At 45.1% G+C, this 27746-nt stretch overlaps 1 long non-coding RNA gene across 2 annotated transcripts; it reads right to left on the bottom strand.

The window, feature by feature from the left end:
* LOC309334633 lies at positions 1–27593 on the bottom strand. Of its 2 annotated transcripts, none has more exons than XR_014153211.1 (4): positions 27434–27593; positions 20720–20847; positions 326–812; positions 1–62 (listed from the first exon to the last, which is right to left on the bottom strand). It is a non-coding gene; the product is annotated as an uncharacterized lncRNA (long non-coding RNA). The 2 variants fall into 2 exon arrangements; XR_014153212.1 differs by lacking the exon at positions 27434–27593 and adding an exon at positions 26669–26695.
* Between the last annotated feature and the right edge of the window lie 153 nt (positions 27594–27746).

Below are 27746 nucleotides of genomic sequence, written 5' to 3' on the forward strand. Positions count from 1 at the left end.
TCAGGAAAACAGACAAGAACTTTATTGTCTCTCTTAAACAAGAGCAGAACAGAACCACCTGACTCCAGCCAGATATTGTTATGTACTGAAGTTCTCACCCTGGGCCAGCAGGGGGATACTGTAGATAGTTCATGTCCACATATGCAAATAAGGGATCGAAAGTGACGCTCAGTGATTGGATAGTTACAGAAAATGGTTACTGTAGCGTTGTAGTGGAGCTCTATATAAGCAGGCTGACGGAGCCCTTCAGTTCAGTTCTGTTCTGGCCTGTGAATAAACAAGAGCTGTTTGAAGAATCGCTGTGCCGTCTGATATGTTCACCCACAACTTAACAGATATAATGAAGTCCAATGCCATCTAGTGATGAAACACTAGAATTATACTATCCATATACCATCAAAGGGAAGCACCACCTACGTTTTTCCTGCGAATCTCAGCTCAAGATGTTTTCTACCTCAAAGCTCTGGAGGTGCAGGGATCCTTTGGGCAAAGAGACCCCTGAACAAGTGGAGTGGAAAACAGAGGCGCATCAGCACCAACAAAACAGGAACCAGACAGCATGCACCACCAGTGTCAACATTTTTAATTCCTCTGATGGGTTTGTTCCTTGATGGTGTCAGCCAGCAAAATTCACATCGATGTCAATCACAGTTTTGTATGAGACTGCTGAGCAGGATGGTATCCTTTCGAAAAATAAAAATTATGCCAGAACACCAATATAAATGCCACTTAAACAGACTGGCCTTCATGGGTTGTTTTTCATCAGCCTCCAAGTGCAACAGGAACAGCTGCCAGGAGCCAGACTCCTCCACCTGAACAGGGAAAAAGTGAACGAGACAGATTCAGAAGGGCCAGCATCTTCATACCTGGGCTGTTTTAAGGTGAAAATGAGAGAGACTTGCCAAACTGAAGCTTTAGCTGCAATGCAAGTTAACTTGCTTCTCTTTGGTGCTACGTCTATACAGGTGTTGCAGAACCAGATTCTGAGAATTGGTATTGTTATTAAGTGACCCAGGGAGCTCTGGGTCTCTTGCCTGGATCCCCTGCCCCCTTCCCAAAAAACCTTTAAAATATAGAACTATTACATTAATGCATCACAAATGTTTGGTAAATCATGACCCAATGTGTCCATCAAGAGAACCAACCGCTGACTTATTGATTCTATATTACACCAGTCCTAAAGGATCTACACTGGCTCCCAATGTGTTTCTGAGCGCTGTTAAAAGTGTCGGCGCTGAACTTTAAAGCCCTAAATGGCTGTATACCTTGAAGGAGAGTCTCCATCCCCATCATTCAGCCTGGACACTGAGGTCCACCTCCGAGGGCCTTCTGGCAGTTCCCCCAAGTCACAGGGAACCAGGCAGAGGGCCTTCAGGGCAGTGGCACCCTCCCTGTGGAATCATAGAATCATAGAATCATAGAGTTGGAAGAGACCACAAGGGCCATCGAGTCCAACCCCCTGCCAAGCAGGAAACACCATCAGAGCACTCCTGACATATGGTTGTCAAGCCTCTGCTTAAAGACCTCCAAAGAAGGAGACTCCACCACACTCCACCATACTATCAGATGTCAAGGAGATAAATAACTATACAACTTTTATAAGAAATGTATGAGGAAGTTTTTAATGTTTGATGTTTTGTTATGTTCTTATATGTGTTGGAAATCACCCAGAGTGACTGGGGCAACCTAGCCAGATGGGCATGGTATTAATAAATAATAAAATTATTATTGTTGCTATTGTTATTGTTATTGTTATTACTATTATTATTAAGTTCACACTGATCTGGTATTCTACTGGGATTTTTAAATTTTAATATATATTCAACAAAGTCAAACCAAATAGTACAAAATTTGTCTTTTAAAAAAATTGTCCTCTAAATTATAGAACTGTAAAGTTGGAAGGAATCCCAAGGATCATCTAGTCCAACTCCCTGCAATGCAGGAATATGTCAATGTCCCATATGGGGATCGAACCTCCAACCTTGATGTTATCAGCACCACACTCCAACCAACTGAGCTACCCAGAGCATACTAGATCCTATTCATTTTAATGGGACTTGAGCTAGCAGACAGCTTCCTAGTGCATTCTGTCCTTGTCTTTATATGTCTATATCTGTATTTACTTTCCAGTTCCCTAACGAGAATCACGATGTTTACAGGAACAAAGCACCACACTGTATCTAAGCTGGACTGTTAAGTCAAGGCTTGTGAATCGGGCCCCATAGGTATACCAGCTGGCTATGTCAGGAGCCTGAGGTCTCTAAGTGAGCAGTGGAATCCAGAGACTTTCCTTTGTTAGAACAAACTTTAGCACCATCATTGCAGATGGCCAGAAGTTGTATTTGGCTACATGGGACCAAAAGGGCTCCTGACTCCGGTCTAGCACTACAGTCTGAGTATCTCAAAAGGTCAGGCATTTCCTTATTTATGAAATGTGTTAGACCACCCTTCCGAGAAACTCCCAGGACAGTGTATCAGGTCAATCTCAAATCACATGTTCAAAGCAACAAGTGAACCAAACAGCAGCATAAAGATTCAGTATAAAGATATAGCAGGTCAGATTAAATCTCATTCAAGCCATATGTGGTGGGATTTTCCGTTAGTTAATGGATTCTGGAAACAGATTGGTATAGAAATATCGGGAATTGCGGGTAGGAAGGTGGAAATATCTAAATTAATGGTTCTTATTAGCCTGAGTAGCACAGAGCTAGAAACAAAAGACGAATGTAAATGGGTAAAATTGATGGTAATTGCAGCCAAAGTTATAGCGAGTAATTGGAAAAATGCAAAAGAGTTAGGGGTGAACCAATGGAGGAAAAAACTGAAAAATATTATAATTTTAGAATATCTAGAATCATAGAATCATAGAATCATAGAGTTGGAAGAGACCACAAGGGCCATCAAGTCCAACCCCCTGCCAAGCAGGAAACACCATCAGAGCACTCCTGACATATGGTTGTCAAGCCTCTGCTTAAAGACCTCCAAAGAAGGAGACTCCACCACACTCCTTGGCAGCAAATTCCACTGTCGAACAGCTCTAACCGTGAAGATACACAGAATGAAAGGGTTTAAGGTCAATGAGAAGGAGGAGGATTGGTTTGAGAAGATATTGAATTATTTCAGCAGGTTTGAACAATTTGGGGCAATTAAAATGTTAAAAGTTAAATGTTAAGTGTTAATGTATATAGAACTGTACATATGGTTGATTTGAATATGTTATTATTGATTATGTATACCCAATGTATCAGCCGCCTGGGTGGTCTCACTGTTTGTGTTTTGGTTGTTGGTAAAAAAAAAAGTAATTTTAAAAAAAATCTCATTTAAACCAGTTCTCACTATGTGCCATTATGGTTCCATCTACACTGTACATTTCAGAAATATGGCTTTCCCCAAAGAATCCTGAGAACTGCAGTTTACCCTTCTCAGGGCTATAATTCCCAGCACCCTTAACAAACTACTGTTCTCAGGATGTCCTGGGAGAAGCCATGTTGTGCTGGTCCTGAGGGTTAACCGTGCAGCGAGGTCCGAGTCCAGTCCGAGGTCAAGGGTGCGGTATGGATGCTGTACGTCAAAGCTGAAGCAAGGTCCAAGGCAGGGAGTCGGGTGAGGTCAGGAACTCTGGCAGAAGAGCAGGACAGGGTGCAGGCAGGAACAGGCTACCAACAATGTTGCTCCCGCAACCTGGGACTGGGGCTGGCTGGCTTTTATCTGCCCCGAGGCATAGGGCGGCCCCGGTCCACAGGTGACTCGCCTCTCCTGGCCTGGAGGTGAGCACTCCTCCTGCGGGAACTTAGTTCCCTCCGCCTCTCTGCCCTGAGCCTCTGCATCTCAGGAGAGGCTGGAGGGTTACCAGACCCAGAGGCAACCTCAGCTTCCCCTGACGGGGCTGAGAGTGGAGCACCTGCAGGCAATGGGTCCTCCATCATCTCAGGAGCCAGAGCAGACTCTGCTGGTGCCTGCACCTGAGGATCCAACACAGGTGAGGACCCTTCAGGCTCAAGCCCCAGCCCTGGCTCAGCTGGTTCTGGAGGCGAGGACTCCTGTGCAGGCTGGGATTCCTCAGGTTCAGCCTCCGAGTCCGAATCCCAGGCCATCACACATGTGCTTTAAATGTACTTTACATGCATGGTGTAGATGGTGTTTCTACCTGAGCAAACAGCATTGCCTGGCACTGGAATGACGTCATGGTTGGTGCCTGGCAAGCCTCCCTGGGGAGGGCATTCCATAAACAGGGCACTGCAGCCAGAAATGCCTTCTCTCCAGTCTGCATCATAGGCATCAACTGAGCTGTTCTGAGATTGACACCTTGGCTACCTGCCTCCGGATTTGACTAACAAGTTGCCTTCAGCCCTGTTGCTGTAACGCGGCCCCAGCTCTGTGTAATTAATGGCCTTTCCCATACCCTCCAACATTTCTCTGATTAAAATAGGGACGTCCTATTGCATTATTAGGGACGCGGGTGGCACTGTGGTCTAAACTACAGAGCCTAGGGCTTGCCAATCAGAAGGTCAGCGGTTCGAATCCCCGCGAAGGGGTGAGCTCCTGTTGCTCGGTCCCTGCTCCTGCCCACCTAACAGTTCGAAAGCACATTGAAGTGCAAGTAGATAAATAGGTACCGCTCCGGCGGGAAGGTAAACGGCGTTTCCATGTGCTGCTCTGGTTCACCAGAAGCGGTTTAGTCATGCTGGCCACATGACCCGGAAGCTGTCTGTGGACAAACCCCAGCTCCCTCGGCCTATAGAGCAAGATTAGCACGCAACCCCAGAGTCATCCGCAACTGGACCTAATGGTCAGGGGTCCCTTTACGTTTACCTTTACCTTTACTGCATCATCATCATCATCATTATTATTATTATTATTATTATTATTATTATTATTATCTCAGCCACTCTGGACGTTTTCCAACATATATAATAACATAATAAAATACTAAACATAAAAAACCTTCCCTATACAGGGCTCCCTTCAGATGGCTCTGGGATCAGTTAACTCCATACCCTCCAACATTTCTCTTATGAAAATAGGGACATCCTAAGGGAAAGCGGGACATTCTGAGATCGAATGAGAAACTGGGATGGTTTCTGTAAATCTGGGCCTGTCCCTGGAAAATAGGGACACTTGGAGGGTCTGCCTCCAAAACATTGTGTGAGGGGAGAGCTCTGTCTAGAGCTAAATGTCCGGTGCTGCTTGTTAAAATGTTCTAGTCTAGACTCTGAAGACAAGAGCTAAATATGTTTTGAAGGCAGTTCAGGATGATTAGCCACAGCCTAAGCTGCCTGCAATGCTGTGCTCTTTTTGTTCTGAAGGTGAGCGAATATGTGCAGCAGTATGTTTGTGCCAGAAGGAGCGGATTTGGTCAATGAGCCAAATCTGAAAAAGAGCTGGTCTTTTAAATGCAGTTAGTGGAAAGTGTGAGAAAAGTGTGCCTTCCCATTATTCTGGACTACAACTTCTTTCAACCCTGACTATCAGCCAGCTGGGGATGATGGGAAATGTAGTCCAAAGCATCAGGAGAGCACTATTGAAGAAGGCTGGCCTCCACCTATTAAATGAATACCAACTGAGCACTTGGTCTTCAGCTAGTGTATCACAGCCTAGCAAGTGACTAATACCAGTGGAAATTCCTCATTTTACCTTCTTAAAGATCTTTGTTGCGGGAAAAGAAGGGTATGAAGAAGAAGAAGAAGAAGAAGAAGAAGAAGAAGAAGAAGAAGAAGAGGAAGAAGAGTTTGAATTTGATATCCCACTTTATCACTACCCTAAGGAGTCTTAAAGCGGCTAACAATCTCCTTTCCCTTCCTCCCCCACAACAAACACTCTGTGAGGTGAGTGGGGCTGAGAGACTTCAGAGAAGTGTGACTAGCCCAAGGTCACCCAGCAGCTGCATGTGGAGGAGCAGGGAAGCGAACCCGGTTCACCAGATTACGAGTCCACCGCTCTTAACCACTACACCACACTGGCTCTCTCTGAAGAAATGAATTTATGTACAGTGTGTTCTTGAGAGGGGAAGAGAACCTAATTGTGATGGCCTGGGATTCGGATTAGGATGCTGAACCTGAGGAATCCCAGCCTGCACAGCATTCCCTGCTGCCAGAACCAGCTGAGCCGGGGCTGGGACATGAGCCTGAAGAGTCCTCACCTGTACTGGATCCTCAGGTGCAGGCACCAGCTGAGTCTGCTCTGGCTCCTGAGGTGATGGAGGACCCATTGCCTGCAGGTGCTCCACTCTCAGCCCCATCAGGGGAAGCTGAGGTTGCCTCTGGGTCCGGTAACCCTCCAGCCTCTGCTGCGCTGTAGAGGCTCAGGGCAGAGAGGCGGAGGGAACTAAGTTCCTGCAGGAGGAGTGCTCACCTCCAGGCCAGGAGAGGCGAGTCACCTGAGGATCAGGGCCGCCCTGTGCCTCGGGGCAGATAAAAGCCAGCCAGCCTCAGTCCCAAGTTGCGGGAGCAACTTTGTTGATTGTCATTTCCTGCCTGAACCCTGTCCTGCTATCCTGCCGGAGCTCCTGACCTCACCTGACTACCTGCCCTGCGTCCAGCTTCAACTTCTTCGGACTGCCTCCATACTGCACCTTTGACCTCGGACTGGACTCAGATCTCACCTCTCAGTTAGCCCACGGGACCAGCACACTAATATGGCTGTTGTAATAATAATAATAATAATAATAATAATAATAATAACAACAACAACAACAACAACAACAACAACAACAATTTATTATTTATACCCCGCCCATCTGGCTGAGTTTCCCCAGCCACTCTGGGCAACTGGGCCTTTGCTTATCGGTAGAGAAAGTTCCAGCCATGTTGCATGGAGAACATAAGCAGTAGAATGATGGAGAAGAGGAGGAGAAAAAAAACAAAAATAAGAGTGGGACTCACACTGAAAGTTAGGGTTAAGAGTGAGATCTGGTCTGTATCTTTAAATTCTTAGATGTGCTGAGAATATTCTGTTCAGTTCTACTCTTAAGTGGTAGCACTTAGAAAAGATTACAGCAGGTGAAGTGTACTCATTAAGCCCACAGGTAAAAATCACAGGCAAGCAAGAGGTGAAGAAGAAGAAGAAGAAGAAGAAGAAGAAGAAGAAGAAGAAGACACAGCCTCATCAGGCAGGCTTTATCAGGACCTTGGAAAGCTCCAAGTGAGTTCTACTGGCTCCACATCTTGGGCAATAGGAAAGATGTTGTCTCAGTGAAGAGTCACAGCTCCAAGTCCTGTTCAGCAGTTAGCCCTGACTCCTAAAGGAGATGGTGGTGCATTTACCAGGTCCTTGTCCAGTTCTACAATATAGTCTCTGTTTTTTTGTGACACAGAGGAGACAAAGAAGTTACTGGGGAGTCGTCCTCAGAGCGGAGGGAATTGGAAGAGGTATGTCCCCACAGGAGGGCACAGGAGGAAATGCTGATGCTGAATGTTCCTCCTTAAGGAGCTTGCATCTTCACCCTCACCAGAGCCTTCCCTGGGGCAGTAAAGCGGGTCAGGTTCAGGAGTCATGACACGGAGACAACTTAGTTGCAGTAAAGGTAAAGGTAAAGGGACCCCTGACCATTAGGTCCAGTTGTGACCGACTCTGGGGTTGTGGCGCTCATCTCACTTTATTGGCCGAGGGAGCCAGCATACAGCTTCCGGGTCATATGGCCAGCATGACTAAGCCGTTTCTGGTGAACCAGAGCAGCACACGGAAACGGTGTTTACCTTCCCGCCGGAGCTGTACCTATTTATCTACTTGCACTTTGACGTGCTTTCGAACTGCTAGGTTGGCAGGAGCAGGGACCGAGCAACGGGAGCTCACCCCGTCTCGGGGATTCAAACTGCTGACCTTCTGATCGGCAAGTCCTAGGCTCTGTGGTTTAACCCACAGCGCCACCCGCATCCCTTAGTTGCAGTACTTTTCACCAATTTCTCCCTATGGACCTGTCTTAGGCATCCTATTTGCTTTCCTGCTCATTTTCATGGGTGGAAGAAAGGAAGGGACATCACAGCCATGGAAATAATTTGAGGGACAAGCCACGTCTCTCTCGTTTCCCTCCTGCCGCATGGCAGGACATACAGGCACGTAAGGCCAGACCTCTGGGCTGCGATGTGACAGCCCTAAAAGGTGTGATGCGGTCTTGGAAATGTTTAAGCCCACTGAGCTGGAGGATATGCTTTATGACAAAACCAAGCTGCAAGGAAAGAGAGACGCAGACACGCTCAATTTATTTAGTAAATCAACCCTCTCCCAAAACCCAACCTAATGGAAAGAAAGATGGAAGACCTCAAAGGTCTGATCTTCATAGCTCCTGAGTTTCTTTGAGTTGGCCGTGGTATGTATTCTGGATTGAGCCTTCATTCTGCGCCTCAAAGTACCTTTCTGTCCAGTTCCTATTGGTACTGGAAAGGACTTTGTTTAATAGATCAGCTTGTGTTTGTGGAGTCATTTGCAGATGGAAATATAGAAAATCCTCATCTTTGTTATTTTATTTAACCGTAGAAGCAAAACAAACATTTAAAAGTCTTGCATTCTGATAAATAAATTATGTTGAAGCAAAGAAGCACATTTTGCCCCAGAAACAACGTGGTGACTCGCTGTTGTTGCTTTTAATTCTCAAATTTATTAAGCATTAACATGGCATACAAAGTTTTCTTACATTTGCAAAAAACATAGGACAATGGTATGCTGTACAGATGAAGAGGTAATTAACAATAAGCAAAGGTAAGTAACACAGAAGGCTGATCGCCGAAGAATGGATGCTTTTGAATTCTGGTGCTGGAGGAGACTCTGGAGAGTCCCATGGACTGCAAGAAGATCAAACCTCTTCATTCTGAAGGAAATCAGCCCTGAGTGCTCACTGGAAGGACAGATCCTGAAGCTGAGGCTCCAAGACTTTGGCCAACTCATGAGAAGACTCCCAGGAAAAGACCCTGATGTTGGGAAAGATGGAGGGCACAAGGAGAAGGGAACAACAGAGGACGAGATGGTTGGACAGTGTTCTCGATGAGTTTGACCAAAGTGCGGGAGGCAGTGGAAGACAGGAGTGCCTGGCGTGCTCTGGTCCAGGGGGTCACGAAGAGTCTGACACGACTGAACGACTAAACAACAACAGCAACAAGTAACACACACACTAGAGTTTCACTAAGCATGTTCATATCCATGTATTCTTGTATAAAAAGATTGTGTGAATAATTGCCATTTCCTTTATGTTCTGTTTCAGGAGAAGATCAGTTCTCTACAACTGGAGAAATGTATTTGACACATCTAGTTTTGGTCCAGGCATTTTAATACATTTTAATACATTCATAAATGGATTCCAAATGGCAAAGAAAAAGTACATTGGCTTTGCTTTCCCCTTGGCTAAATTTGCAGTAAATATCCATTTTTTCTGCAATACTGTTATTCCAAAATCTGTGGTGCCGCACATCCAAAGTAAGTGTACCTGACAGTTTCAAACTTTTTTTCTGTCTCCAGCCTTATAGAAATGATTTGTTTTTGACATCTTCATTCTTCCACCTCCTATATATTCAGAAGTGCCAACTGAGTGATATAGTTTGCTTTGTAATCACAATGATCTCCTTAAAAATCATGGTCCAGTATGATGCATTGGTCAGACATTCCCAACACTTATGTATTTATGAGCCCCATAGCCCATATATAACAGTTATAACACTCAGAACTGAACTAGGTGGCATTTAGTGGAGTTAGGTACCAGCAATGGATCCTTCTTAAGGAACATTCTCTGGCATTTGCAGAGACGGATTTTACAGGTTCTTTATTCCACAAGTTAGTCCAGGCATCATCTTATACAACTTGTCCAATATCATGTTCCCAGAGCCCTTTTAACGAATAAAAGAATTTGCTGTTTTGTCAGCTGGAAAGGAATATATCCTGGAAGCCGGACCTTAAGTAGTATGGTCAAATTCTACTATAAGATATTCAGTCCTGGTAAGGGATATTGCATTCTTTCTCTTAGCTTGTAAACTTGTAAAATGATGAACCTGGTAAAAATTAAAGCTCAAATATACGGTAAATTAATGGCTACCAAAAGGCCCCCAGACTGACTATGAAAAGAGGCAAGGTAAAATGTTAAAATATATTTTGAGGGAAGGTTTCAGAATGGAGTTTGCACATACCTGAGCAATCACTACTACTATCACCGCTGAAGTGCTTGATTCCATGGGCTTTGAGAAATAAAAGTAAGCTAAGTATTGGGGGTATTGTGACCCTCTCAATGTTGTTCAACTCCCATCTTCCCATATCATTGACTATGCTAGCCCAGATTCCTTGACTTAATAGGATCCCAACTCCACCAACATGTTGTCAGTAGATTAATGCCACTGGTGGTTACACAAGGACACACCAGTCTGTGCCACGTGTCAACCACAAGAAGAAAAATGGAGCATCTTTGGCTGCAAGGAACCCTGGTTCCCCACACAGACCCATTCAAAGAACAGCAATAATTGCTTATTTCCTCTCCTGATTGGTTTGGAAGATCATACCATGGAAAGCATAAACATGAAGTTTGTTTTTCAAGCCAGAGTATATTTTCTTTCGAATGCCCTGGTTATTTTGACTGAAAATAACAGAAGGTGTGAAATGTCTTCTTTTGGCACCAAGGAAGTCTCACCTGGCTCCCTTCAATGTCGCAGTCTGAAGTGTGGAGACAATGTCCAAGGTTCCATTGCTTGTGGGTGGGGTGATTTGCTTCCTCCATCCTCTGTCCCAGTGAGTGTTAACAACTTTCCACCCACTTGGCTTCCTAAGCTATAATTCTCAAACTCGCGGAGTCCTGCCCCTGCAGAGAATACTGCTTTTGTGACCTTTGAGGACAGGTGGGTTTGTGGGTTGTTAACTTAGCTATATATTCCAAAATAGACTATTGAGAAAAGCAACCTCCTCTGGGCATGAGGGTGTGGGTGGCATAAATATATTTCACTGCAGAAAATAAGTTTCTGATAGTTCTCAACGTTATTTATTTACTGCTTTATTCTTTTTGTTGGTGGTGAAAATGGATTCTTTCTGGCAGTAGCAATTGGTGCCTTAAACATCTAGTACAGGGGTCAGCAAACTTTTTCAAAAGGGGGCTGGTCCACTGTCCCTCAGACCTAGTGGGGGGCCAGACTATTTTTTTGGGGTGGTGGTGAATGAATTCCTATGCCCCGCAAATACCATATTTTTCGCCCTATAGGACGCACTTTTCCCTCTCCAAAAATGAAGGGGAAATGTGTGTGCGTCCTATGGGGCGAATGCAGGCTTTCGCTGAAGCCTGGAGAGCAAGAGAGGTCGGTGCGCACCGACCTTCTCGCTCTCCAGGCTTCAGGAGAGCCGCAGCGCCAGCCCCACAAGGTTGGGGGACAGCGGGGAGGCGGAACACCGCCATCCCGCTGTCTCCTGATGTGGTTTGGAGGCTGACGGCGGGGAGACGCGTGCTTCTCCCCGCCACCAGCCCCGCAAGCTCCGGGGACAGCGGGGAGGCGCAGCGCGTCTTCCCGCTGTCCCCGGACCTGGTCTGCAGGCGGGCGGCGGGGAGAAGAGCGCTTCTTTCCGCTGCCGGCCCCACAAGCCGCTGGGGGGGAAATAATTTTCCCCCCTTTATTTCCCCCCCAAAAACTTGGTGCGTCCTATGGGCCGGTGCGTCCTATGGGGCGAAAAATACGGTAACCCAGAGATGCATTTTAAATAAAAGCACACATTCTACTCATGTAAAAACATGCTGATTCCTGGACCATCCGCAGGCCAGATTTAGATGGTGATTCGGCCAGATCCAGCCCCCAGGCCTTAGTTTGCCAACCCATGATCTAGTAATACCAGCAAAGAAATTCCTTCATCTCCTCCAGTCATGAGCCCCTCAGTAAATAACGTTTTGGTTGTCGTGTATGAAGGCCACTCAAAAAAAGAGCCCTGCAGGATCTGACCAAAGGCCTATTTAGTCCAATATTCCAAACCCTCCAACATTTCTCCAATGAAAATAGGGATGTCCTGTTCAATAACAATTTTATCATTTATACTCCACCTATCTGACTGGCTTGCTCCAGCCACTCTGGGTGGCTTCCAAAATATATAAAAACATAATAAAACATTTAAAAAACCTTCCCCATATAGTAGTGCCTTTAGAAGTCTTCTAAAGGTTGTGTAGTTACTTATCTCCTTGGCTCAAGCGTTGCATAATACCATATGCTCCAATATTTCTCTGATGAAAATAGGGATGTCTTTAGGAAAAGCGGGACATTCCAGGATCAAATAACAAACTGGGACAGCTTCTGTAAATCTAGGACTGTCATAGAAAATAGGGACACTTGGAGCGTCTGATATTCTGTTTCCATAGTGGACAATAGGGCTGCCATATGTCCAAACATTACTGGGCTTTCAAAGGCAGAATTGACAGGCAGAGTATCTTGGGGTATCATGGTTTTTATTTTTTTAAACCCTAACCTCTTCTGTTCATGTTCCTCAGCAGCTGGCATTCATTCAGAACCATGCTGTCTCCAATATTGGAGGTACTGTATTGCCATTACAACTTGGAGCCATTAGAAGCCTCACCTGCCATGATTTTCTCTAATTCCCTTTTAAAGCCATCGAAGTTGGTGGCCATCACTACTACATCTTGTGATAGTGAAACCCATCATTCAACATGTGATGTTTGATGAAGTGCCTACAGATTATAATTGACACAATTGCCGTAAATATTAATGCTGCAAGTCCAAAGTCTGGCTTTCTAAGAAACCATTCCTTTGCCAAAACCTTTTCTCATATGTTAACCAGCATTCAGAACATGATAGAGTGGTACCTCAGGTTAAGAACTTAATTCGTTAAGAACTTAATTCGTTCCAGAGGTCCGTTCTTAACCTGAAACTGTACTTAACCTGAAGCACCACTTTAGCTAAAGGGGCCTCCTGCTGCCGCCGCGCCGCTGGAGCACGATTTCTGTTCTCATCCTGAAGCAAAGTTCTTAACCCAAGGTACTATTTCTGGGTTAGTGGAGTCTGTAACCTGAAGCATATGTAACCCGAGGTTTTGTTGTTTAGTCGTTTAGTCATGTCCGACTCTTCGTGACTCCATGGACCAGAGCACGCCAGGCACTCCTGTCTTCCACTGCCTCCCACAGTTTGGTCAAACTCATGCTGGTAGCTTTGAGAACACTGTCCAACCATCTCGTCCTCTGTCATCCCCTTCTCCTTGTGCCCTCCATCTTTCCCAACATCAGGGTCTTTTCCAGGGTGTCTTCTCTTCTCATGAGGGGGTCAAAGTATTGGAGCCTCAGATTCAGGATCTGTCCTTCCAGTGAGCTGATTTCCTTCAGAATGGAGAGGTTTGATCTTCTTGCAGTCCATGGGACTCTCAAGAGTCTCCTCTAGCACCATAATTCAAAAGCATCAATTCTTCGGCGATCAGCCTTTTTTATGGTCCAGCTCTCACTTCCATACATTACTGAGAAAACCATAGCTTTAACTATACGGACCTTTGTCGGCAAGGTGATGTCTCTGCTTTTTAAGATGCTGTCTACTGTATTTTAGAATCAAAACAATTTGAATGTCGCGGACAGTTGGGAAGGTTAATGTTAAATGGTAGGAAATGCATAAAATGTTCAAGTTGACCTTCATTTTACCCCCAAATCTTAGTGGCCCTTCCTGCATCCTGCATTCCTTCCACACCCTTCCTTCCTAAACGAGCAACCAAGGCTGATCCTCGTGACCCTGGCTTCACCCGTTCCAGCTTCCTAGTGCAGCAGAGGCACTGTGTCAGTTTCACAGGCAAAGATCTATAAAGGTTTAGCCACGTCCTATGTTTAGGCTCTTCAGCTGGAGTTAGCTGGGAAAGCTAACCTAAAGCCCACATAAGAAATCTTCCAGGAAGGAATAAGGAAATAAGGCTGATTTTAAACTGGTCTAGGCTTCCAACATGTAAGAGACATTGACTGCCTACATTAGTAAGTAGGGCAAGTTTAGAAGCCCTTTTTGTGATGTTTCTGGGTCACCGGGGGGGGGGGGAGTAACGCATACCCTCCAACATTCCACTGATGAAAATCGGGGTGTGCGTCTTCTGGTGCCGTGCTCTGGCAGGTGCCAGCTGGTTGGCACAGGAGTGTGGCATCAAAACGAGACATTCCAGGATCCAGTCAGAAGCCAGGAGGGCTTCTGCAATTCTGGGATGTCCTTGGAAAATCGGGAGACTTGGAGGATACGATACCATGTTCTGTATGTTTTGTGAATAAAACAAACTGTTTAGTTTAAAGTTCAGTTTGTGCCATTTGATCCAAGGGGATTCTGTTGTTGTTGTTTAGTCGTTTAGTCATGTCCAACTCTTCATGACCCCATGGACCAGAGCACGCCAGGCACTCCTGTCTTCCACTGCCTCCCACAGTTTGGTCAAACTCATTCGGATAGCTTCGAGAACACTGTCCAACCATCTCGTCCTCTGTCGTCCCCTTCTCCTTGTGCCCTCCATCTTTCCCAACATCAGGGTCTTTTCCAGGGAGTCTTCTCTTCTCACAAGGTGGCCAAAGTATTAGAGCCTCAGCTTCAGGATCTGTCCTTCCAGTGAGCACTCAGGGCTGATTTCCTTAAGAATGGATAGGTTTGTTCTTCTTGCAGTCCATGGGACTCTCAAGAGTCTCCTCCAGCACCATAATTCAAAAGCATCCATTATTTGGCAATCAGCCTTCTTTATGGTCCAGCTCTCACTTCCATACATCACTACTGGGGAAACCATAGCTTTAACTATACGGACCTTTGTTGGCAAGGTGATGTCTCTGCTTTTTAAGATGCTGTCTAGGTTTGTCATTGCTTTTCTCCCAAGGAGCAGGCGTCTTTTAATTTCGTGTCTGCTGTCACCATCTGCAGTGATCATGGAGCCCAAGAAAGTAGAATCTCTCACTGCCTCCATTTCTTCCCCTTCTATTTCCCAGGAGGTGATGGGCCCAGTGGCCATGATCTTTGTTTTTTGGATATTGAGCTTCAGGCACTTAGAAGCCCAGGTAAACTAATCTTCTCAGAATCATAGAAAACGGGAGATACGTAGCCGCTCCAGCAACATATCTCTATTTCCTTACATCCAGAAACCCAAGAAGGGCTTTCACTCTTGCTAGAAGCTCTGCCTTGCCCTCACAGGTTCTGGAAGGCTCCTATAGAAGAGTCCCGTACGCACAGAGACTTTGCGCCTGCCCATTAGGGGAAATAGGAAGCCCCGAACATATATTTTTTTAGATGTCCTTTTTTATGTTGAGATTCGTAGAGGCACCATTGATCCTTTGCTGATCTTTCAGACAGGTCTAAACTTAATTCTCTCCTCCTAGGCAAAGATCACAAGATGACCTGGCTGGTAGCCAGATTCTCCGTCCAGGTTTGTAGGCACAGATCACCCTCTAGAATAAAATAGCTTACAAGGGAAATGCTGAAGTCACCCTTTGGGGCGCCTTAGGGTCAATTTTTATGGTAGCCCAAATCTCAGTTGTATGGGTGTATGTATATATCTCAATTTTAACTCATGAGCTATTGCTGCAATCTGCTCTGACTGTATATTTCATCTTTATGAACGCTGTTTTTATTGTGTTATGCGAGCTGGCCTTTGACTGTAATAAATTATCTTTAAAAAAAAAATCTAATCTTCTTAGTGTCGGGGTGTGGGGTGTGTGGAAGGGTACACATTTTGAACCATGGTCTACTATCAGTTGGGGCAGCAGTATCTCTCTCTAAGCTGTTTTTGGTAACAGCTGCCAGACAAAGGAGGTGCAGCCTCTTATTTGGTCTGTGAGAACATTTGCATGATCCTGCTCTGATAGGTTGATTCTGGCCTTGGTTGCCCAAGAACTATAAATGCTTCTAGGGTCTTGTTGACAAATGGCAATCGCAGAGATCCTATGTCAGCTGCAAGTCAGGGCCTCCCCACTCCCTAGAGAGGGAGAAAATTAATGGTGACACAAGGATCAGTGTCTTTGTGGCGGACACTGGGGCTTCCATTCTTCCAACTGCCTTGAAGGCTCTTTTGGAGACATGTGGCACAATATAAATCTCATAAAACACACAAGCAAATAAATTAGATCACTATCAACTAGAAATGGGTGAGTATGTCAATACTGGTTTCTCTCAGTTTCTATTTTCCCCCAAGCTTAAATATACTTTTCCACATTTCCAAATCAGTTTGTGATTTTAATAATAATAATAATAATATCCTCATGAAAATTCACAAGCACTTTAGGACAAATTTATGCTAATATACATATTTTTGCGTGTATATGACTGAAATCTCAATTTACTCTACAAGCTGTACTATATATATGTAATGTATTGTAAGACTATTACTAAAGCCTGTTATATTGGGGAAAAATAAATAAATAAAGTAACCACCAATACATCAATTTCAGTTTAAACATAAAAGTCTATATGTTGCTTTGGAAAGTGTGGATTAAGAAAAAATGGCCTGTAAATGCCAACTACCGTATTTTTTGCTCTATAAGACTCACTTTTTCCATCCCAAAAAGTAAGGGGAAATGTGTGTGCGTCTTATGGGGCGCATGCAGGCTGCACAGCTATCCCAGAAGCCAGAAGAGCAAGAGGGATTGCTGCTTTCACTGCGCAGCGATCCCTCTTGCTGTTCTGGCTTCTGGGATTCAGAATATTTTTTTCTTGTTTTCCTCCTCCAAAAACTGGGTGAGTCTTGTGGTCTGGTGCGTCTTATAGAGCGAAAAATACGGTAAATTGAATCTCTCATCCCACCCCTAACCTCGTCCCCAGGCTATCTGGTTGGTCTCAACCAGGCCCTATGAAAGGCTGTCTACCGTCCACCCACCACCCCCTGGTACAGAGAAAGTCTAGAAACCCCCTTTCTTAAAAACCAAGAGACAATACAGCTTCTGCACGTGCAAAACATTTCTGGGTCTGAGAATTCAATGGGGAGGGGTGTCTGTGGTTACCTACGTGTGGTTTCCTCCATTCATGCTTTATTTAGCATCATGGGATGGATCTGGGTCTTGTGTGTGCCAATGTTACGCTGCCCTAACTCAGTTTCTGTCCGTTTGCACTGGTGCGCGCTAGTGACAGCAGAATCGACAGTGTGTAATGGTGTCAGAGGCAAAGCCAGGAGACAAGGAAGCCTGTGTCTGGGAGGAAATATAAATAGAAAGCATTTTGTTCTGCTTTCTGCCGGGGGGATGAGGCAAAGCCACCTCGGAGGTTAAATAAATGATTGGGGCATGTAACAGAGAATCTATTCATGCCTATGCGTTAACGCCTGTTTGTAGAGGGTGTAATGTCATTAATGGGGAGTTTGGTGAGTGGGCCTTGACCTAGGGAAAGCTGTCATCAAGTTACCTATCGCAGCCCATCTTCAGGTAGGTTTGCATGTGCAAAACTGGGCTTATTTCTATGTGGAAGCACCTGAATCTCACATCTAAAAGCGGTGTTGCTTGTACTGGTGTATCTTTAATAGATATGGGCAACCCTTGTCCATTTCAGTTTCTCATGTTTACAATCCTAAATTCAGTTCTCCACATTTTGAAACATTTTACTTTTTTAAAAAAGTCCTCATAAAAATTCATCAATGTTTTAGTGTGAATTTCTCCTATTGTACAGCCTTTTTTGGCAATTTTGCCTAACATCCGTATTTTTGCAAAGCAGTTTTCCTCAATTTAATGCATTTTGCCTGTTGTTTTCACCAGTACATGCATCTTCCCTAAGACTAATACTATTAGGAAGGTCACCTGGTGAGCTTTCAAGCTACTGTCATTCTAATTTCTGGCCGATATTACATCATTGAAAATGTGGAGGTTTGCATAGGAGACAGTTATCAGGTCCATAAAGGCTGCCGAAAGTTGGTCAAACCTACTAGCCAGGTCTAGCCAGGTACTAAACCAGTGTTTCCCAAACTTGGGTCTCACGCTGTTTTTGGACTCCAACTCACATCATCTCTAGCCAGCAGGACCAGTGATGATGGGAATTGTAGTCTGAAAACAGCTGGAATCCCAAGTCTGGGAAACACTGTACTAAACCTTCCTTTTGTTACAGATACCTTCCTTTTGTTACAGATATAGCTGTCTGACTGCTTAGAATAGCAGGAGAGGAGGTGGAACTTGCTAATGTGTTCTGAACGGGTAAAGGTAAAGGGACCCCTGACCATTAGGTCCAGTCGTGACCGACTCTGGAGTTGCAGTGCTCATATTGCTTTACTGGCTGATGGAGCTGGCGTACAGCTTCTGGGTCATGTGACCAGCATGACAGCCGCTTCCGGCGAACCAGACCAGCGCATGGAAATGCCGTTTACCTTCCCACCGGAGCGGTACCTATTTATCTACTTGCACTTTGAGGTGCTTTCGAACTGCTAGGTTGGCAGGAGCAGGGACCGAGCAACAGGAGCTCACGGGGATTCAAACCGCCGACCTTCTGATCGGCAAGTCCTAGGCTCTGTGGTTTAACCCACAGCGCCACCCGCGTCTGAATGGGTAGAAAGCAGGTTTGTCAAGATCAATGAGATCTGTGTGTGCTAAGAAAACAACAGAAGGTGCAGGTTTGGAGGGAAGAGGCCGAGAAGGCCGAGCTGAGTTTTGTGGTACATAAGCGAAAGGTGGGTGCTTTGGCATGGTAGTTTATTGCCAATTCAGTGGTGTTCATGCAAGCACAGTTTGCACATTGTCCACATCACATTGTGCTCATTGAAAAATTTCCCATTTAATCTGGGTTTACTGTTTCTGCTGAAAATCTGTTACCTAAAAAGAAGAAGAAGAAGAAGAAGAAGAAGAAGAAGAAGAAGAAGAAGAAGAAGAAGAAGAAGAAGAAGAAGAAAGAGAAGGAGAAGAGGAAAGTAGGAGGGGGCGACGGTAAATCCGGATTAAATGAGATTGAGGGAATATCAGGCGGCATTTTCATGAGGACAGCATTGTGTGAAATCTGCAAAGGCACTGAATCCACAATGAATTTCCACGCAGAAGTTTGCCTTTCTCCGGAGATCTGCTGCAGCAGCAGTGGACTTGCAGTGGACTTGCGTTTCCGAGCACAATTCAAAGTGTTGGTGCTGACCTTTAAAGCCCTAAATGGCCTCGGTCCAGTATATCTGAAGGAGCGTCTCCACCCCCATCATTCAGCCTGGACACTGAGGTCCAGCACCGAGGGCCTTCTGGTGGTTCCCTCACTGCAAGAAGCGAGGTTACAGGGAACCAGGCAGAGGGCCTTCTCGGTAGTGGTGCCCTCCCCGTGGAACGCCCTCTCACCAGATGTCAAAGAGAACAACAACTACCAGACTATTAGAAGACATCTGAAGGCAGCCCTGTTGAGGGAAGCTTTTAATGTTTGATGTATTACAGTATTTAAATTTTTTTTTGGGAAGCCGCCCAGAGTGGCTGGGGAAGCCCAGCCAGATGGGCAGGGTATAAATAATTTATGATGATGATGATGATGATGATGATGATGATGGCAGGGTGTTACATCTGTGCTGTGCCAGAAAGACCCTTTTGTGATTGCCTAACAACCACAGGCTAAGATGCCACCTCTCAGTGTGAGAGGAGTTTTGAAGATTTGATATTTATAGTGGACTGCTAGATAAAACTGAGACAAAGAAGCACCCACACATCTGACCCACAACTGAATTCCTTGTGCCCCTCCTCTCCTTCACCCCACAGACAAGCAGGTGTCATTGTGGTACCTTGAAGGTAGGAGGGGGACGTCAACAACTCCACCGCCCATTGTCTGTCACCAGCTGTTGACTTCTTGGGAGCCCCTAGAACCAAAGGGAAATATGTAGGATCTGTAGCGCGAGGCCTGTGAAAGGCTTCCTATAATCCCTGCCTTAGCTGCCCAGAGGAAGATAAACAGCCCAAACATAGGCCAGTGAATTACTGTTAATATTATGGAGACCATAAATAGCCAAGTGAAGAGAGAAAGCCACTGGTTGTACCACAGAGTGGTAGGAAGCTCAAACAGAATAATATTTAAAGAAGCAGCCCCACCTCATTAACGAAGGATGAAGGCCAGTATGGCTGGCACTGCAGTTTAGTCAGGCAGGCAAACAGCTGGGGTGTGCGATGCTGGGAAATCAGCTTAGCTTGGCATGAGGACAGGGGCATGCAGTACTGCCAACTTAACTGGCTAGTGGGCACAGAAGAGCCCATTAAATGCAAAACTGGCATTGATAGGTAGGATTCAAAGCAAAGACTCACTTCACTCTTCCACTCAGAAAGATACATATATATTGTCTTGATCAGAACCCCAAACAATAGGTAAGCACCTTCCTTTCAAACCAGGAAAAGGTCTTTTAATATAGCCTCCAGGTTTCCTTTCCCCAGTCAGAGAGGCATGGGATCATGATCTCTAGGCAAGACTAGGGGTTGGGGAATCTGTTGGTTTTGATTTCTCTCCATTTTTAATTTTCCTGATCAAAACCACAGCTCTCCACATTTTCTCATCGGCTTGCAATTAAAAAGGGGCCGAGGGGAGAAACACTTTATCCCAGCATATGCATTTTCGTACACATCATTTTGCCGGGAGCTGCACTGTAAAATTCAGCGCCGTGCAAATTTTGAACATGTTTCAGTTCACATCTTTTTTCCCAGAAAGTGCAGAGTATGTATGGTTTGTTTTTAAATGTGAACCGAATCTAATTTCTCCCCAGTCTATAGCCAGTGCACACTGCCTCTGTCTTGAATGATGTTGTCACTGCCTGTATTCTGGCAGATGGAAGGCAGGCTGCATAGGCTTACCCCACTCTGATGGGCACTGGGCGAGCATCTAACATGTGCATGCAGTTTTTCAAGACATACCTCAGCCTCTCTCACTGGGCACAGTTTGGAAACGGCTGTTCTGTAAGCAGGAAGCACAACAAGGGAAAGGAAGACTTAACAAAAGACCAACTTTTCTTAAGCGTCATGGTGCTTCAGGGAGAGAGTACCTAAAATAAAAGCCAAAAAAAGGGGAAGGGGTAAAAATGTGAAGAAGCAGAGATTAGCTCCTGCATTCATTCTCTGGGCTGTTGTTATGTTCTGATTGGTCCTAGAACCATAGGATTCAGAATGCAGCGCTCTGATTGGTCCTAGAACAATAGGATCCAGAATGCAGCGGTCTGATTGGTCCGCAGGAGCCACCCAATCCAACTCCAGGTGGAAGTGAATCCACAACCTGATTGGCCCACAGGAGAATCCCAGAATTAGCCAATCACGTGGGGCCCATTGTGTAAATAATGTATATAAAGCAGGCATTTCAGGGGAACTTCTATTCCTCACTACTATGAGCTGAAAAAAGAGCATGAAATCCACACTCGACTCTTTGTATATTTCAGCTGTACTGTATATATCCTCAGCATCTACAACTGCACAGCTTTACCATGGAACGGAATTTCAGATAAAGGGATAAGTATTTGAAAGGGAGGAGCTCAAAAGCCATGCCCTGTGCTCCCTATTACACCCTCCCTTCTTCCCCCCAAGCTAAAAAAGCTCTACTTTGAGGAAGAAGGAGGGATGGGCCTTCTTCCAGAGAGAGAAGACTCTTTTTTATACTATAAGATTAAAAGAACACATCTGTAAGGTTATTAGGTACTATATTTACTGTACATATTCATTAAGCTTGGGGCATTATTTTTAAGCCCCCTGAGTATCAACTAATAACAGAAACAACTGAAGCCTTTGAACTTGTAATTCATCATGCCACATAGCCTGATAGCTAAATTAGTTGTAATAGTTATAAGGGGTTACTTGTGCGTAAGTTGCCGTTACTTTCGGCTAGATTGCCTGGCTAACCATGCCTCGGCTGACAGCCCTCACTCCGTGGCTGTTCAGTCGCTTGCAGAATCCGTCAGTGGGCGTTTCTTGAACCTCTTCCAGCATCGAAGCTGTTTGACGCCAAGTCTCCGCCTACTCTCCCTGCGCGGGACTCTTCTGCGCAAAGAAGGAGTGGGCAGAGGCGTGCCCGTGCTCTCTCCACTAGTCTCGGGCGAAGAGTCTTGGAGACCCCTCTCCGAATCCTCCATCTCCCTCCCTTCTCTACTGGTGTTGCGCTGAATTCCTTCCCCTCTCCTGCATCGCTCGGGAGCCTTGCCTCCACCTCTCGCTCCGATGTCAGTTCCCTGACATTAGTGAAAATGAAAAATATATGTGCATTACTGACAGAATCAACAATGAAAAGATCATATTTTTCTTTGGGCTTCCTTTGTAAGATATCGGAATGGTCAATGTAATGTAAGTCACACTGAGCTGCACTTGTGCTTTGTAACATATATCTACCTATTTTGGTAGGTCCCTGGGTTTTTAAATAAGTCCACAAAGGCTAAGATATCTTGTCTGTACTGTGAACTTCTACATTTTACACTTCAAATTAATAGCAACAAATATTTTAAACCACAACTGTTATTTCATTCTGATAATAATCTGACCAACTTGAAATCTCTCTTTCTTCCTTCAGTTGCCACCTACAAGATGGGCTCTTACTTTGTTCCAACACTAAGCAAGCAAGCAAGCAAACCAGTTTGCCCCTTTCCTATGCTTTTAGATTCCAACCCCTTTGAGAGAAAAAGAGGGGAGTGAGATTCCCAAAGGGAATGTATTTACAATGGAAAAGGTCCAAATAGCTGGCAACTGGAATGTCGTCGTTCCCCCCCCCCCCCAACCCGCAGTGTCCTGATAGACTTCCTTGTGAGCCTGGTGACCTCACACAAAGCTGCCCTTCTATTTTTGCACAGCAGGCTAAGGAATGCTGGCGGGAGGGATGCAAACTAGCCAGAGCTCTGAGAGGCCAGTCTGAGCCTGCTTATGCTCACACAGGGTCCTGTGGCTTCAATGGTGACTGGGCTTACTGGAAATTAGTGGGGTTGGATGAGACAACAAGATTCCACCCTGAACGAGAGAGAAGGTGGCTGGCTGGCTGGCTGGTAGAAAGGGGAAGAAGGAGAGCAGGATGTGTACTTTGGCATCCTGGGAATCTGGAATGCATTTTGCTGCATCAGGTAGCATAAGGTCTTCTAAACCAAGGCAGGGAATTGGAGATTTCAGTAGCTTTCTCTAAAGTAAGATGCCCGGGGGGAGGGGGGGGTTGCTCATTGGATCGTCAGGGTAATTTGCTACAGGATTTCCTAGAGTCGGTCCCATCCCCATGGGGATTTCTACAGAAGTGTGGTTAGTGATTGTGTTGTAGAATTCATGGCATTTGACAAAGCCAAGTCTGACTGGCAGATATCCCATGATAGCTGATCTCTGGTTTTACCTGCCTTGTAAAGGCAAAGAAACCGGATAATAAAATCATAATACTTCTTCCAATTCAGGGTGGTGCTGAAGGGTTTTTATGCTCGTATTTTGTTTATATTTTTTTTTGAAGAAGAGAAAGATGAGGCTATACAATAATCAGCAGCAGCCTTTCCTATCCTGGTGCTCTTCCAATGTTGCTCAGCTGCAACGACCATACAGTGGTACCTCGGGTTAAGAACTTACCGTATTTTTCGCTCTATAAGACGCACCAGACCACAAGACGCACCTAGTTTTTGGAGGAGGAAAACAAGAAAAGAAATATTCTGAATCTCAGAAGCCAGAACAGCAAGAAGGATTGCTGCACAGTGAAAGCAGCAATCCCTCTTGCTGTTCTGGCTTCTGGGATAGCTGCGCAGCCTGCATTCGCTCCATAAGACGCACACACATTTTCCCTTACTTTTTAGGAGGGAAAAAGTGAGTCTTATAGAGCAAAAAATACGGTAATTCGTTCTGGAGGTCCGTTCTTAACCTGAAACTGTTCTTAACCTGAGGTACCATTTTAGCTAATGGGGCCTTCCGCTGCTGCAGCTGCCGCCGCCGCACAATTTCTGTTCTCATCCTGAAGCAAAAGTTCTTAACCCGAGGTACTATTTCTGGGTTAGCGGAGTCTGTAACCTGAAGCGTCTGTAACCTGAAGTGTCTGTAACCCAAGGCACCACTGTAATTGGTTCCGCCCCCCAAAAAAACCTGAACTTGTATGATAGTTTTAGTATATACAGAAAAACAAAAAGATGTAGGAGAAAAGAATCCCTACTCCTTTAAAAAAACACACCACTTAATCCATCAAACACAATATTTCACATCCCATCTGAATTATATATTTTTTTTAAAGTCCATATCAAAGATAATAGAAAGGTGTTATTTCAAAAAAACAAATAAACAAATAAAAACACATTAAAACTATGGTTACAAATTAATATATTGACCCAAAAGGCAAATGGGCATTTGAGGTCGACTGGTACAACCAGAAGGAGTAAAATAATTCAATAAGGGCCAGCAAGTTTCTGGGTGAAAGGAGAAGGGCAGGTGTGGGGGACTCCCTGGTCCTGAATGGGGTAACTGTGCCCCTAAAGGACCAGGTGCACAGCCTGGGAGTCACTTTGGACTTAACAGTTGTCCATGGAGGCACAGGTCAGTTCTGTGTCCAGGGAGGCCGTCTACCAGCTCCATTTGGTACACCGACTGAGACCCTACCTGCCTGCACCTCGCCAGAGTGGTACATGAGCTGGTTATCTCCCACTTGGACTACTGCAATGCACTCTATATGGGTAATCCCTAGTTTGCCTAATGGGTAACCCAGTGCTGTGATAGCCTGCAGATCTAAATCTGCAACAGCTGATTCACACATGCAAGGCATCACTTGCATTTCAGCTATATAGGGCATGTATATCTGAAACAGCTGAAACTCTAGCAGAGGTCATCAGTTTACGTGTAAGAAAAATCCAAAGCAATTCACCCTCAAAATGCTGTTTTCTTTCAACTTGTGCTTTGCACATTATCACAACAAATATTTGCTGCAGGTTTTATGTTGATTGTCCCTGATTTCTTTTCTGCTTGCAAATTTCAACACAGTCCAGGGAACATTTGACTCTGATTATTCCTAATTATTTTCCTCTTGGCATTCTTCTTACATTTCATAACCTTCTAATCTCATCTGAAGTCATCTTCCCAAGCAGCTGGGCACCAAAGCATGTGCTGTTGCCAAAGTCCCTCGAAATCAGTAAGACTGCCCAGAAGGGCTTAATGGGAATTTATTCCAAAAGCCCTCTTCACAAATCTGATGCATTCTGGTCCTAATTAATGAATGTGGTAACTATAGTAGTTCCTTAAAGATCTGAACATGTTGAACTCCCCACCACCACCACCAAAAAAATCTGCTGAAGCGGGAATATATCCTTCTTCTATCACAGAGAAGAAACAAGTTAAAAATTGAAATAATGATGTTTTAGTAGTGCACATTCCAGAAATGCAGCCATATTAAGTGTCAGCAGTTCGTTTTAATAATAAGTGGTGCTGGGGCTCAAACTTGCTTGGAAGGCCTATTCCTACATCTGCATACTGTGGTTAGTCAACAATAATGGAAAAGCACTCTGAACATGTTCAGGTGACCTAAATCTAAGTCCTGCATTGAAAATGCTGACAAATCAGAGGAGTAGGGAGTTAAAGAGATCATATTTCATTAGATACTTTGCCAGATTTATTGACATTTCAATTTTCACTGTATAATAAACCTGTCATATATACTGTATTATCCATTGACTTCTGAATACCTGAGCTTCGCATCTTGTCCAATTTCCTTCAGATACAAATTTTGTAGCTGATAAAGGCAGCCATCCCAAAATAAGTAAATATACATAGGATTGCACCATTCATATATGGAACTTCTACTTGAGTCCTTCAGATTATACTCTTTGCTTGTTGACACACAAAACTTTATCACTCGGTTTAAGATAGTGAAGTAGAACAAAATAGGTTTTTGGAGGTTTCCCAGATTCCTCCTGGTTCGTTTTCTAGGTGCGTTACCTAGGTGCTCAGTAGAATTAGTGGGTACTGACAGCTTTTATTTTTGGCTGATAGAGGTCAGTGCTAAAACTGGAGAGTCTAAATCTATTTAAGGTCATGCCTGGTCTCTGCCTGAAGTAGGGATGGATGCATCAGTCTACTGCCTGCCTGTGTTGTTTCTGCAAGTGTTCATTCATAAATCCATTCCCTTTCATTTATTTTGCAAGAAAGAAAAGGTGGTATTTAAACCAATTTTTACTCAGAGTAGACCCATTGAAATTCATGGCCCTAACTTTGTCATGTTAATTAATTTCAGTAGCTATACTTTGAGTAAAACTTTGATAGATACCACCCTACAGTACCTGAAACTGAATAAGCTTCTTGTAGAACAGGATTGACTCCAACTCTTATCAGCCCCAGCAAGGACTGATGGGAGCTGGAGTCCAATAATATCTGGAAAGCCCAGGGAGCTGGTGTACAGCTTCTGGGTCATGTGTCCAGCATGACTAAGCCACTTCTGGTGAACCAGAGCAGCACATGGAAATGCCATTTACCTTCCCGCCGGAGTGGTACCTATTTATCTACTTACACTTTTGATGTGCTATTGAACTGCTAGGTTGGCAGCAGCAGGGACCTAGAAACGGGAGCTCACCCCGTCACGGGGATTCGAACCGCCAACCTGATCAGCAAGTCCTAGGCTCTGTGGTTTAACCCACAGCGCCACCCGCGTCCCTTAATAATAGTCTAGGATGTCCCTATTTTCATGGGAGAAATGTTGGCGCGTATGCCACTGACCTCATTTTTATTGTGTCCTGGTAAATATGCGGTTGATAATATTCACTCTCTGTAGGCGGGGCTAGTCGCCCAGTCCAATTCAAATTCCCAGGTTTTCTGCATGGGGACTTCAGCGAGAAAGAAGCTGTTCACAATTTATGTAGCTGGCCTTTTGGTGGCCTGCTGGGATACATTACAAACCTGAGCAGACGCCGAGATGCAAGGAGGCATGCATGCACACAGTCTCCGTCCCTCTTTAGCTTGCAGCAAAGTAGGGCGTGGAGCCATTTCTTTGAGGGAAAACTGAGGCATTCTGTCCCAGGAGCTGAATGACCTCTTGATCCTTTTGCAAGGGCATGGCTTAGCCGAGGACAGCTCTCCGGGCAGGCCTGCATTCCTGGCATTCCCAGCGCCAAACCGACGACGCATTCCTGTCCCAAGTAGGCCGGCCTGTGTGCTTCTGCCTCCGAAGTCGGTGGTGCGAGGTTGCTAAGGAACGGGCCTTCCCCTCAGACAAAGGGCCCACTGTCTGGTGTGCTTCTGAAAGCACAAGCAAATGAAAGGCCCAAAGGTTCAACGAGGGAGAAGGAATTGGGGACCGCGTATCCCCTTTCACGTCCTCCGACTTAGTTAACATCTTCACTGGGAGGCGGCCAGAGATGCGGGGAATCAGCATCTTCTATCCCACAGATTCAAAGAAGGGCAAACCTAAATGTGCGCCCTTTATTTTCAACTCTGCTTTTTTTAAAGCACATAACCTGCAAATACAACAACAACAACAACAACAACAACAACAACAACAACAACAATAATAATAATGATTTTTATACCCTGCCCATCTGGCTGAGTTTCCCCAGCCACTCCGGGCAGCTTCCAATAGAGTGTTAGAAACAATACAGCCTTAAATATTAAAAACTTCCCTAAACAGGGCTGCCTTCAGATGTCTTTTAAAGATAAGATAGCTACTTATTTCCTTCACATCTGAAGGGAGGGCGTTCCACAGGGCGGGCACCACTACCGAGAAGGCCCTCTGTCTGGTCCCCTGTAACCTCACTTCTCGCAATAAGGGAACCGCCAGAAGGCCCTCGGCACTGGATCTCAGGGTCCGGGCTGAACGATGGGGGTGGAGACGCTCCTTCAGGTATACAGGACCGAGGCCGTTTAGGGCTTTAAAGGTCAGCACCAACACTTTGAATTGCGCTCAGAAACATATTGGGAGCCAATGCAGCTATCTCAGGACCAGTGTTATGTGGTCCCAGCGGCCACTCCCACTCACCAG

Source organism: Podarcis erhardii (assembly GCF_964252035.2).
Source record: "Podarcis erhardii genome assembly, chromosome: 2".
In the NCBI taxonomy this organism is placed as follows: Eukaryota; Metazoa; Chordata; class Lepidosauria; order Squamata; family Lacertidae; genus Podarcis; species Podarcis erhardii.